The sequence below is a fragment of the Podarcis vaucheri genome (genome assembly GCF_965113315.1).
Source record: "Podarcis vaucheri genome assembly, chromosome: 11".
In the NCBI taxonomy this organism is placed as follows: domain Eukaryota; kingdom Metazoa; phylum Chordata; class Lepidosauria; order Squamata; family Lacertidae; genus Podarcis; species Podarcis vaucheri.
Window position 1 is genome coordinate 26,650,666 of NC_138749.1, and position 14,579 is coordinate 26,665,244.

The 14,579-nt window shown below is 41.5% G+C and overlaps 1 protein-coding gene across 1 annotated transcript in view; it reads left to right on the plus strand.

The window, feature by feature from the left end:
- Window positions 1–14,579, plus strand: part of LOC309542992 (E3 ubiquitin-protein ligase RNF180-like) — a 36,517-nt gene that overhangs the window by 17,129 nt on the left and 4,809 nt on the right. The gene's annotated exons all lie outside the window — the stretch shown is intronic.

Below are 14,579 nucleotides of genomic sequence, written 5' to 3' on the forward strand. Positions count from 1 at the left end.
CAAATAAGGGCACAGACATATTAGTATCTACCCTTCCCATTTGTTGAATGCCTTTTCTAATTCCAGACCATGCAAATATTCTGTTGTGCATTTGTAATAACACAGGGGTGCCATGTCCAACACTGGCCTCTGTCCCTCTTTCCTTCTTTGATGCCCTCCCACAGCTTGTGCCTCCCAAAAACTTGCACAGCTGTTTGCTGCAGCAGCCCCGGCTACAAGCTCTGTAGGCAAAATGTGCCTCTGGGGCTGGTCAGAAGTGCTGGTTGCAAGCAAGCGAGCGGGCAAGGGAGCCCAGTCAGCCAGTCTGCCAGCCTTTGGGAATGGACAGACAAGTCCCAGGCCTTTGTTGGGTAGTGTGCGGTGGCTCCTCTCTTTGGGGAGGGGGGGCATCTCAGAAACCAGGGGCAGCAGCAGCAGCTGCGCGGAGGACTCCTAAAGAGAAGGGAATGGAGAGGAGGCTAATGGAACACTCCAAAAAGGAGGGTGTTAAAAAAAGGGCTCTGCAGGCAAGGGGTAATATAACTGAGCTCCTGAGCCCATAGGGGTGCCGCAGAAAAAATGTAGTCGGTAAAGGGAGCTGTGAACTGAAAAAGGTTGAAAACCGCTGCCCTAACACAATATTATTGGCCCATCCCAGTCCTGCATTTGATCACTGGCATTTTAATTTTCTATAAACCACTATGATCTTGAAGGATATATATGTCAGTAACATAGTATTTACCTGTGAGGTTTTCCTGATGAGAGGAGGACGAGACTCAAGTATTGTAATTACTATGGCCAATGTTTGAAAATTTTAAAAGGGATAAACATGTATGTCCCAGCTTCCACACAGACTAGACCAGACTCTACTGCTGTCAGTTGTGTGTGAGAGAGAGAGGGGGGGGGAGAGGATTCAACTATTAACCTTCATTTGGAATGTGTTTCTTTAAAAAGAAATTAATGGTAGCCTTTTTGACCAAAGCAAATAAGTGATACAAATTATGGGTGATAGCCAACTAAATTATCCTCAGAGTACACTTATTAAAATGAGTGGTCTGAATTTCATTAATATCAAATGATTTCTTCTAAGTATGACTAATCTTAGATAGAATAATAGAAATGCAGAGTTGGAACAGACCCCGAGGATCAAATAGTCCTGCTCACAGTAGTCCCTGGGCAAACCACCAACCTTCTAGTTAACAGCCAGACACACTGACTCATTGTGCCCTGTGTGTCCATATCACACTTTATTTTATGGGACAGAAGGTTCACAAACAATGGAATTATTCAGCAGAAATAATAATTCGGGGGTAACTGAAATAACTGTAAAGAAAAACTGAAGTAGTGTATAATTTATAATGGATTAGGAGTTAATTTGAGGCTCCTTTTCACCTGGTCCTGTGAAGTCACCAAAAATTTCAGACTAAGCATATACAGGATAAATTCATTTATATTTGTAATACATACAAACTAGCCTGGATACAGACAAGCTGCACCACCATTTTTAGAATGGAAGGACTTTCTACTCCTACCTAAGATTGTTGGGACAGTATGAAGGTGTTATTAAGGCTACTCAACAACCTTAGTGCTTGGCAGAGCACACCTCACCCCTCATTTCCCCTCTGTCTTCCAGTTCTTTGGCCATTATTAGAAAACACAGGGCTTTTCCACTTGACCTATTTATTGAACATTCACCTTGATCTACTTGAACAAAGCTTACATGGAGGTTAGATTATATCCGGTCTTTGTTGAGCATTCATTCCAATTTGTTTGTGGGGCTAGTCATCCTTCATTCATTCTGATTGTTTGCATTGTGTTCATCCCACAGTTTTCAAAGCATTTCACCATCACTTTCCAAAGAGCACTTTAATCCGCTTTAATTGTACAAACCTAAGTTTATTACAGCATACAATTGAATCCCTCCTGCCAAATAGTGTCAGTCTGGAGACACCCTCAAAAGGCCACTGAGAAGTGGCAAGTTGCCCATGGGCGGGGAGAAAGGTGCAGATTGAAGACTTGTTTTAGTAGTCTATGGAACTTAGCCCCTACCTCAGAAACTAAGAAAGAAGGAGTACCCATTGGCTGAGTCCTTGGCAAAGCAAAGGAGGTTTGGAGAAGAGAAGGACCAGATGTCCCACTTGGATTCCATATTGTTTTCTAATGTCTTAGTAGACAACATCTACATTCTTTGTGGTTTTCTGTGCAACCAGGAGGTTAAATGTTAGTGCAAACTTGCATTCAAAATGTACTGCTGGAGCTATAGATTATGACTCAGAATCCTCCTCATGGGGCACTCCCACATTAATATTTCTTTTGATTTCATTTCTTTTTCATTCCATTTTAAGTAGAATCAAGCTAGTATGGCATTTTCCACACCTTTGAGAATTTAATGTATTTATATCCACTGTAATTACATCCACACCAGTGGGTGGTGCACTGCTGCTATATCCTTATTCTGTATTTGCACAGACTCTCCTGTTTTTATAGACTTCCCACCCACTTACTTTTTCACCTCACTGAGCATGTGCACAAGGAACAGCAGGATTTTTTTCAGTTGTTTTTTTAATTGTCAGCCTCCAGGAAGAGCAGCTTGTTGTAGAATCATACTAAGTTCCTTTCTGCAGTTGTTTGCTTAGTTTGTGCTCCTTCAAAAAGCCTGGCATTTCTGCCATTAATGAGAACAGTAATATTGACAACATCTGTCATTTGTGACAGCCTACAATTTTGATTCCCTCTGCATCTAAGGAGAAGCAGGATATGCTTGTTACTTTTGATACCTATACAGTGGTACCTCGGGTTAAGAACTTAATTCTTTCCAGAGATCCGTTCTTAACCTGAAGCACCACTTTAGCTAATGGCGCCTCCTGCTGCCGCTGTGCCGCCGGAGCACAATTTCTGTCCTCATCCTGAAGCAGCGTTCTTAACCCAAGGTCCTATTTCTGGGTTAGCAGAGTCTGTAACGTGAAGCATATGTAACCTGAAGCATCTGTAACCCAAGGTACCACTGTACTAGACTTCATCATACTTACCTGCTTTTTTCCAGTCAGATAAAATCTGCATAATTTGGAGATGGAGGGAAATTGGGGCATGTTCAAATACAGCTTGGCATTGTGTGGATACACCCCTAAAAATGAATACTGCAATTATGAAATGAATGCTTGGTGTGGAAGCACCAGGAAAAGTAAAAATTCACAAAGACAGGAGAGAAATGGAGAGCACAGGACTCCTGCACCTTTAATAATTGTTCAGAAATCCCCTCTTCTATACAACTATTAAAGGTGCAGGATCCCTGCCTTCTTTTTCATCAGACCATCCTACATTTATTTGCTGGGGTGCCCTAGGGTGTACTAAGTTGCAAAAGCCATCTACTGCTCCAAAAGGCTTCCAAACTTAGTGTAAGCCAAAAACATACGGATGCAATCCAGAAGGCAACATTCATCATCAGTAGGCAATGGGATTGACATACCAGCTCAATTAATCTGTTCAAAAGGAACAAAAGAGAGTGGAGGCAGAGTAAGTGGCATTTATTATGCAAGAACACCAAATCAGATGCTGAGCACTGCCTTCACTCGAAGAGCAATTTTCTCCTGGCCCTTGAGCAGGAGGCAGGTTTTGGAAAGTAAAGAGATAGCCAAGGAAATCAGCTGACATGGACAATGCCAGAGGTTTGCCTAAGGGTCTCCTCAGAATCACAGGGGAGGATGAGATGCAGCTGGCTCCGGATCCAATACAAGGTCACAAGAGAAGCAGCTGCAGCACACAGGCTGCCTCACCATCCGTTGACATTTCGAGGGATCCTGAGATTCAACTCTCGGCTCCTAGGAATGAAAATAGATATTTGTTACATAAGTATGCTTACAAAATGTTGTTTATTCCAGATTTAGTCCCAAGAAACCTGAAATTAGAAGGGAGTTTTTGTGTGTCATTGCAGAAAATCTGTTGAAGCAGCGATGCAAGTCAAACTGTTACGGGGGAAGTGTAATCATTGATTTTAGACTAGTGTCTCTTAAAATTCTGTACATGCATTTCCAGCACAATCCTCTATGTGTCTGCTAAAAAGTAGATCCCATTGAATACAATAGGGATTAAACCTTAAACTGAAATTCCAGATAGATAGATAGATAGATAGATAGATAGATAGATAGATAGATAGATGGATGGATGATAGATAAATGCCTAGAAGTAAGTTCCATTTTATTCAATGGGACTTGCTTCTGACTAGACATGTATAGAAATGCACTGTCAGCCTGTAATCCTAACACCTAGCCAGCAGTGTTGAGGCTTCATAGAGTGCTGAATCCACAGACCTGGCACTTGTAGCGGCCAAAGCAGAAGGGGGTGGTCATCCAGAACTTCCCCAACCCACTGGATTGGGTTTCAATTGCTCTGGCAGATCTGTAGATACCAGACTTAATAAATATAGCTTATTATATTTATTGCATCATTTTACCTCAACTTGGAATATAAAACTTTTTATCCGAGTTGAGTAGTTGTGAAATGAGCTTTATAATGGCTAAAGAATTATTAGCTCACAGCAATCTGTTTCAGTTTCTCCCAATTTTTCATTTTCCCAATTTTCAGTTCCCCCCATTTCTGTATCAGTTTTTGATTTTTGTAAAAGTCCTCATGAAAATTCATCAGTGAGTCTCCTAATGCACATTTGCTTGTATGCAATTGTGCCTAATAGATTAATTTTAATATACATTTCTGCATGTTATTTCCACTAATTATGCATTTTATGCACTGTTTAGCCTGCTAAACTCATTTATGGAGCAAGGGGTGCTGTGGTCTAAACCACTGAGCCTCTTGAGCTTGCTGATCAGAAGGTTGGCAGTTTAAATCCATGCAATGGGGTAAGCTCCCGTTGCTCTGTCCCAGCTTCTGCCAACATAGCAGAATGTGGTGTTAATATATGACAGAGGTCTCACTTGCTCTTTTAAAATAAGAGATTTGTCTAACAAGTTAACTGCAATTATTGTCCTTCATTAAGTTTATATTGCATGTTATATTTTGTTTATTCGGAATTATTTTTCAACTCTCAAAAGCTGCTCCCATTTTTTCTATATATGTTTGTTTTCCTCTAAATGGTGGCTTATGGAAGCATGCAGCCCATGACAGTGTCTCTTATTAAAACGACAAGGGATGCACAATTAGTACATTTCCCCACCAAACAGTGATAGTGGGTTCTGCTGTACAGATAATTACAACGGTTCCATAATTGCAGTTACAGGAATTCATGCAACTGGAAGTAACACAGTTGGCAGGAAAGCAGTCCTGATTACTGCCATGCTGTTCCCAAATTCATTTTATGTTAAGCTTATTATCTCGCTTTGATTTCATAGGACAAAAAGATAAAATTATTTGCTTCAAAGCAAGAAAATGTTTTTATTTCTTCTTCATTAGAAAGGGGGTTGGGAAATGTAATAAATTCTATGTAAGTTTTTTGAATAAGAATAATTTGATTTGAACAAGTTATATTAAAGAATCAATATGGTATTTTTTACAAATGTATAACACATTTTTTGGGACACGGGTGGTGCTGTGGGTTAAACCACAGAGCCTAGGACTTGCCAATCAGAAGGTTGGCGGTTTGAATCCCCGCGACGGGGTGAGCTCCTGTTGCTCGGTCCCAGCTCCTGCCAACCTAGCAGTTTGAAAGCACGTCAAAGTGCAAGTAGATAAATAGGTAAGGTAAGGTAAGGCAGGAAGGTAAACGGCGTTTCCGTGCGCTGCTCTGGTTTGCCAGAAGCAGCTTAGTCATGCTGGCCACATGACCCGGAAGCTGTACGCCGGCTCCCTTGGCCAGTAAAGCGAGATGAGCGCCGCAACCCCAGAGTCAGCCACGACTGGAGCTAACAGTCAGGGGTCCCTTTACCTTTATAACACATTTGTTTCATTACATATTTTAAATAAAAAACAAGGAATTTACAAGTATTGTGTTTTATGTTGTCACTATGCAACATTTTTGATGTGCTTTCTGCATCGCAAAGGCATCAATTACATCTTCATCGTCTATTGTAATCACTACTTCTACTTCAATATTCTGTGTGGCTAATGCGCTAAGTCATTCTTCTAACATTTGAGAATACAAATATGTTTTTATACTCCATTTTCTTTGGCTGTGCAATTGGTTGCTGCTGTGCAGAGAAAATTCTGAGTGGTATGCCCGTTTATGGAAAGACGTCTTGTAGTTTGTCTCTCATCATTGCACACATTTTCAAGATGCTTTTATGTCCTTCTGCCATACTTAATAAATAATTTCTGAAGTGGCTGCATTCATTAATGAATGATCCTACCTAGTCATCCTGATAGTAATATTGCAAATCTTTTGTGTGTATCTGCGCTTCTAATTGTTCCGTTTCTGGCATTTTAATAGGATCACAAACTTTGAAGAATTAAGGTTCTTATATGCTAACTTTGGTCTCTCCAGTTTTGAGATGAACCTATCAATTATCACATTTATATGTGTTAATTTTGAAGCTTTCATGTGCATTGAATTTTGTTTCAGTTTTATGTGATTCATCACTCTGAAGTTTCTTTTTCTGCTGCTGTTTATTGGACATATCATCAGAGTTGCTCAAACCTGGCTTTTCCATAGCTGCTGGTTCAAAAAATTCAAGCGTATCACCAGCATCTTTCACATACAGTGTCAATGAATTCTACAGCTCTGCCACAGTACTAACGTTGATGTCAGCAGATTGAAACTTCTTGCTAGTAATGTTGACTCAGTCCAGAATGTGTCCCACATTAGTGCTGTCTCCAAGGACTCCAGTTTATTAAACAATCCTGTACCTTTACTGCGAGTTAAGCTTTTCTCTTATTTATAGCAGATCATCATGTAATACTGCAATAATTTGGTTCCAGTTTTGATTAAGCTGTGACAAGCTTCATTTAAAGATGACTGAGTGCCAGACATGTTTTTTTAGAGAAACATTTCTGGATATTGTCAAGTGTGATTCTAATACCTCCCACTGATGAGTAGATGATGAGAAAAATACATATAAGTTTTTGAAGTAGGCCAAGGAATCCAATACAGTGGTACCTTGGGTTACATATGCTTCAGGTTACATACGCTTCAGGTTACAGACTCCGCTAACCCAGAAATATTACCTCGGGTTAAGAACTTTGCTTCAGGATGAGAACAGAAATTGTGCTCCGGCGGCACGGCGGCAGCAGGAGGCCCCATTAGCTAAAGTGGTGCTTCAGGTTAAAAACAGTTTCAGGTTAAGAACGGACCTCCGGAACGAATTAAGTACGTAACCAGATGTACCACTGTAGCTTATTTGCATTTTCAATAGCTTATGTGCATTCTGCTGCACATACCCCGATTAGGTTCAGTGAGTGAGCACGGCATTGCATGAAAACATTGAGCTTTTATTCTCACTAGAAGACCCTTGTACAATCCAGGCATTTTGCTTGCAGTGTTGTATGATTGCCCTCTACAGTATTCAATATTTATATGTCTTAAGTGTGCTAAAAACTGCATCAGCCAGCTGTTCTGATTTATGGCCAGGATTAGGGAGAAAACAAATAAAACACTCTACAGGCTGTTCATTTTCGTTCACATATCAAATTATCAAAGAAAGCTGGTCAACATGACTTATGTCAGGCATTTATACTTATTTTTAAAATGCTTTGCAGAATATGTTTATTCTGTAATGTGATTCAAAACTTTATCTTCCATGTTGTTGATTACTTATCTATTTCAACTTAAGACCCTTGCCTGGGGTTCCATATTTTGATACGTGCTTTACTAAAAATAGATCAATTCAGCTGTGACCATAATAGAGTTTCCATTATGAATAGATCCAAAGCAATTTGTGCTTCCTCTGAAAGACAGTCCTCAAAATGTTAAAGCTTTGACTGCAGCTACAACTCTTCTAAGAACACACCTCCAATACTTGACTTTTTCATCAGTCTGCCCTTCTAATGCATCCACCCTTCCAATGACTGATCCTCACTGTTTCATAGCCAAAACTTAGTTTTTATAGCCAAGAGAATTCTCATACTTATAAATTCATGGGCATGTTTCTAGCCATTAAAACCTTCCTTACCTATGAAATATGTCCCTCCAAGCAAAAGCCATTGGGGAACAAAAAAATAAAAACAAAAACAATCCGAGCCTATTGACTTAAGAGTACACTAAGCATTCCTCCTAGTCTTTTCTCCATTCAAGAGGTGTCCTTTAGATAAATGATAAAGACTGCCAGCACCAGAAGGCCTCTTAGACTGCAGAAAATCTAAGCCGCTTTTGTTGAACCAGAGCAGTGCATGGAAACGCCGTTTACCTTCCTGCCGGAGTGGTACCTATTTATCTACTTGCACTTTGACGTGCTTTTGAACTGCTAGGTTGGCAGGAGCTGGGACTGAGCAACAGGAGCTCACCCTGTCACGGGGAACCGCCGACCTTCTGATTGGCAAGCCCTAGGCTTTGTGGTTTAACCCACAGCGCCACCCGGACACCACCAATAGAAGGAATGGAAGATCCTTTACTTTGCTAATGTACACAGGGCCAGCGGTTAAGAACAAATGTCTGTAAGTTAATGTATGGCCATTATTTGTTAAACTCTTTATATGAAGATAAATTTAACATTCAAAGCAACAGTACCAGCACAAATTAAAAATGTAAATTCCTCTTGATTACATAGCAGCTATTGCTTGCTGGTGGTGTTTTATTCCAAACCAGAAATCTTGTTATTTCTTATAAGCTTTTGTTGGAAAACAGGAATTAAATTTACATTTTGAAATCATACTCTCTCTTTTTTAGAGTTATAAGGGTGCTTTTTCACCTTGAGCTGAGTTAAAAGCTGTTGTATTGATTGCAGTGGTTGGAAACCATCTGTTAAATTTTTAATTTAGCTTTATTTGGCAGGTATGAGTTTTCAATTGATCTCTTGAAAGGCTACGCACATTTTGTCATTGAGCTGCTATCTTCATTTTAAAGATACAATAGCTTGAATTAATATTTTATGTAGTATCTGCATAAATGAATATTGACTAAAAGTATAATTTCAAACTACAACTCCTTACTTGCAAAATAAGGGTTACGTGAAAAGCACATATCTCATGAGAGTTGACATTAAATCCTGTGTTTGGGATAATTATTTGAATGGTAACAGATCAGTTATTTGCACCTCTCACCTTTCTGAAGCATGAGACAGTTTCTCTGAACAAGCAGCAGGATGAGGCAGCAAAAGTTTGAGGTGCTAGACAGAAGCTTCAAACTACAGGTGAGGATGCCCTACTCCCTGTGCATAAAAAAGCATAACACATTATGGCTGCTTTGCTGGATTAATCTTTTTATGTGGAAATATTCTTTAAAGAAGACTATTTTTAAAAAATCTCATGTAGTCTGAATAGGTGTATTCTAGTCTGTCACTTTAGCTGCACATTCTGATCTATATATGCAGGAAATGAGGCTGAATTGAGATGAGGGAGTCTGGAGGTAGAAGAATGGACCACTTCAGGTTACATGTGAAAAAGTTTTATGCTTGCATGTGCAAAAAAGCTCCCTGCCAGTATAAAACTAGCATAGCAGGGCTGATGTCCTACTTTTTAACTAGCAGGGACAGATTTTTTAAAATTGGGCACATTCAGAATGGCATCCTGCACCTGCACCCTGAAGCAGTACCATCCATTCCACTACATCATTCTCCTGTGTGTGTATTCAAGTCTAAACTGGATAAATGCCAAATCAAAGTCATTCTCATTTCAGTTTTTATGTAATTAATGGTACCATTCCTCCGGGCAAAATCTGCAAATTTTCATTTGCAAAAAGATGCCAAGTGGTGTTGCTCAGCTTTAAGAGCTGTCTAAAAATGTAGTTCCTATTTTATAACAGAGTACACTGGAGGATAAGTAGTGTTGTACGGTAGGAGTAAAATTTGGAATGCAGGAGTTCACAGCCATGCCCCCAAGAAAAACCCAAAAAGCCAGACAGTTTTGTTGATTCATTTTTGTTGATTATTTTATTTACATCTATAGAATGTACAGTATATGCAGCAGGCTACAACATATGTCTAGAGTTTTACTTGGTGAGTAATAATATTTGTAGGCTTGCATTAACAAAATAGACACAGGTGGCGCTGTGGTCTAAACAACAGAGCCTAGGGCTTGCCGATCAGAAGGTCGGCGGTTCGAATCTCTGCGACGGGGTGAGCTCCCATTGCTCAGTCCCTGCTCCTGCCAACCTAGCAGTTCGAAAGCACATCAAAGTGCAAGTAGATAAATAAGTACCGCTGCAGCGGGAAGGTAAATGGCGTTTCCGTGCGCTGCTCTGGTTTCGCAAGAAGCGGCTTAGTCATGCTGGCGACATGACCCAGAAGCTGTACACCGGCTCCCTCGGCCAGTAAAGCCAGATGAGCGCCACAACCCCAGAGTCATTCGCAACTGGACCTAATGGTCAGGGGTCCCTTTACCTTTACTGTTACTGTGTTTTGATATGTGACCAACAAAGCAACTAAAATAATTTAAAATTTTATTTAACTCATTACTGATTAGTAGAGGAGTGTCAAAAAAACTTCATGTAAACTAGGTAGAAATGCTTGCCTCTTTTGCTTTCAGTTGTTCTTAAAATATTCTAGCCCCAAAGCTAATTAAGCATTTTTTCAAAAATAAAAAAGTTAGCCATTTTATAGCCACTGATTCCAATGTGAGTAAATCTCCTTAAATTCCGACGTATTTTAGCAGAAGTGAATGTAGATTCCTCTGTAAGAGATTCTTTTGTTGGAGGGTTTTTGAGTTTTTTGGTTATAATAAAAACAATAATAATGTGATGAGTTTGGGGTTAGATTAAATTGGTTTTTTAAATCCCTTCCAATCCTGTGATTATATAGATGTAACATGGAGTGGGAGGGTGGGCAGAGACAAACCATTTTTTAAACCAAAGTAAGACTGCTTTTTAATGTAAGCAAGGACAGCAAAACTTAACAGCTGGAGAACTATCTGGAAAATGGGTGGAATGGGGCTTGTCTTCCTCCCCCATTCCCCTGCCTGGTGGTTTCATCAAGGTATCTGTGTGTGAAAGTGAACAGAAGAGATTAAACAGCAGATGAAGTTAGACAACAGATCAACAGAGCCAGACTGATACCCAGAGAGAACTTACTGCAAGACAGACCCAAAAAAGAAAATAACAGAACACCTCTAGTCATCACATACAGCTCCCAAGTTAAAACAGTACAACGCATCATCAGAGATCTACAACCTCTCCTGGACAATGACAGTTCTCTTTCTCAAGCTCTGGGAGGAAGACCTTTCATTGCCTACAGACAGCCACCCAATCTTAAACAACTCCTAACCCACAATAATACTACAACCAGACTTAACACGGACACTGTCACCAGAGCCTGCAACAAAACCAGATGCCAACTTTGCTGCCACATACACCCAGACAACACCATTACTGGCCCCAACAACATCACACATACCATCACGGGACTGTTTAATTGCTCATCGTCTAACATTGTGTATGCCATCAAATGCCAACAGTGTCCTTCAGCTCTCTATATTGGACAAACAGGCCAAACCTTACGGACATAAATCTGACATCAAGAATCACAAAACAGAGAAACCAGTAGGAGAACACTTCAATCTCCCAGGACATTCTATACAAGATCTCAAAGTAGCTGTTTTACTACAAAGGAATTTCAGAAATAGACTGGAAAGAGAAGCTGCTGAATTGCAACTCATTACCAAACTTAAAACCATGGAGAGACCTGGTCTGAACAAAGACATTGGATTCTTATCTCATTATACATGACTAAGCCATTTCTCACCTTCTCACCCCTTGCCTTTTCCTGTAAGACCTATTACAGTCGTTAAGAGTCGTCAACAGGCTCATCTCAGCTATCTGCCAATCTCCCATTCCCACCACCCTTCTGAGTAATACTCCTCCCCACCTTCTCACTATATAGAAGGATCTGGCAACTTCTGTTTCAGTGCATCTGAAGAAGTGTGCATGCACACGAAAGCTCATACCAAGAACTAACTTAGTTGGTCTTTAAGGTGCTACTGGAAGGAATTTTTTTATTTTGACTATGGCAGACCAACACGGCTACCTATCTGTAAGAAGAGATTGGTAATCTTGGACACAGAGGTCCTTCTTGCTCTCTGTGAGCATCCAAATGATAGCGTTAGGAAGCACCCTAGAAATCTGATGGGGAGCAGGGTAAGTTGGAGTTTTAATGCTGGGAATCTTTCCATGCTAACAACTATACTGCAGTGGAACCAGAGCTTCAGGCAAGCATGAAGGGTGAAAAACCTATATGCATCTCAAGGCATTCCTTTAGCGCCTTTCTGGATTGAACAGTGTGAGTCAAGACTCATTTAATTGGGGGTACCGTTATTTGGATTATTTTACTGGCTGGTTCATGTGACACCAGCCTCTTCGTAGGCTTTCTGCACACCCTTTGTTCCCTCTGGGAGCTGTTGGCAGTGGATAAGACAGTGGTCCTACTGCCCCCTTTTAATGTATTTGGGGGTCAGCTTGATATTGTTGCTCAAACATCTGCTTGCTGTGATGAAGCTGTTTGCCTTGAAGGAAGTTATTCTTTTATGCTTCCTCTGAAGCAAGTGTTGCCTTGTCAGATCCTATCATTTGCTAGAACAGTTAAATTTTGCATGCAGGGTGGTTGCCCCTGGCTGCCCCTTCCGTTCCTGCTTGGCCAGGTTGACTCATGGCCCGGGGTCCCTTCATCATCATGTACACCGGCCTTGAGCCTGGCAGGGCAAGCCAATCACATTTATTTAGGAATCCAGATGGATATCATTGCTAAAACATACCACTTGCCTATGTAGAAGCTGTCTGCCTTGAAGGAAGTTATTTTGTAATACTTCCTCTGAAGCAAGTGATGCTTCATCACATCCGATCTTGCTGGGTCACTTAATTAATCTTGCATGCAGAGTGTTGCCCCAGGCCGCCCCTTCCATTCCCACAGGCCAGGCTGCCTGCGGCTTGAGGTCCCCTTACCTTCGTGTACGCTTACCAAGTGAGGTGAAGGCAGATCTCATGCGATGGTTTGCAATTTTTTATTTCAGGGGCTGCTGGTGTGCAAAGCCATGGCCTCAAGCCCGGTGTGGTGAAGCAATCATCTGACCTAACTTTTCTTGAGTTTTCCCCATTGTAGTAGCAGTTCACATGTGGCCCGAGGAGTTCAGTGACCATCGGATCTGCTTTTGGTCTGATAACCAGGCAGTGGTGAGCGTCTTGGCAAAACAGTCCTCACGCTCCAGCAGAGTCTCCGCCCCTCCGCTCACGCTTTGAGCTGCGCTGCTTAAGGTTTAATATTCTGCTTTCTGCTCTCCTGATTACGGGATCCTCTAATGATGTCTCTGACACTCTATACCATTTTCAGATGGAGCGCTTCAGATCCTGGGCTCCAGACACTCAGCTACTGCCAGACTTTTCCAGACCACCTGTGGCATTTTGACAACAATTAGTTGTCAATAACAGAGAGCAGCAGCTTCCATTTCCCCTTCTGCTTTTAGCTCTTATGAGAAGGCCTGGGTGGATTTCTTAGCCTTAAGCTGGCAGTCCTCGGCCATTCAGAAGATCTGGCCCCCATCCTCTGAGCAGATCCTGCAGTATTTGGTCCACCTGCTGCAGATTGGATGTGCTGTTAAAACTATCAGTATTCAACTGCAATGTCTTTTATAGTAAAGCTTTAATTTTCAGAGACCCTTGTATAAAGTCTGTTGTGCGCAGGGCCTTGGAAAGTTGGACTAGACTCCAACCTCATACGACAGTGGGCAGGAAGTCAGTCAGTTTTTACCTATGCAGTATCTGCAACGAGTGATAACTTGTCTGCCGGTTAAAGATCAAGGCGAGACTCCTTTCAGTATTCCATTGCATTTTTGGTGCACTGAGGGTTGGGGAAATTGTGTTGGAGCCAGCAAGGGGCTGAGAGTCTGGAGGCTTATTGCTTCAGGACTTTTCCTTATCTGCTTGGAGCTGGTCATTAGAGTTGGGAACTCTAAAACAGACCTAGTGGGCAGGAGTGCCACCATCAGGCTTCACCTCACAGGTGAGGCGGGCCCTTGCCCAGTTATGGATACCAGAAATATTTGGCTTTTCATTCCCCTGGGGGCTGGCTCGCTCCTAGTGCATGAAAATGGGTTCCCGTTAGCCAGGCATCAATGTGCTTACGTTGTGCACCAGTTATTACGGCCTGCGGCTTGCCTACCACTGAACACGCCTCATTCCTTCCGAATAGGGCTGTTGCAAAGGCTGCACACTGGGGGCCTGTCAGTAGACAGGATTGTGAATACGGGTCATTGGAAGTCTGACGCTGACAAGGGTTACATCAGGAAGTGTCACCAATGATGTCTGTGCTGATGCCTGTCTGTTATTTCCTTTTTTCATAGGAGCAGCTGTGCACATTTGGATTGGCGATTGAGCAGGCCAGAAAGCATGTTAATAAGGCAGTGGAAAATAAATAAAATAAATAAATATAAAATAAAATAAAATAAATAATAAAGCATTGTACACTGGGCTGGCAAGCGCGCTGACGAGTCTGGACTGGGGCGCCATCTCAGTCTTCCTGCCCATGTGAACATATACTGGGTGTCCAGATGGGGAATGCTTTGGGAGGAGTTCCTTCCTT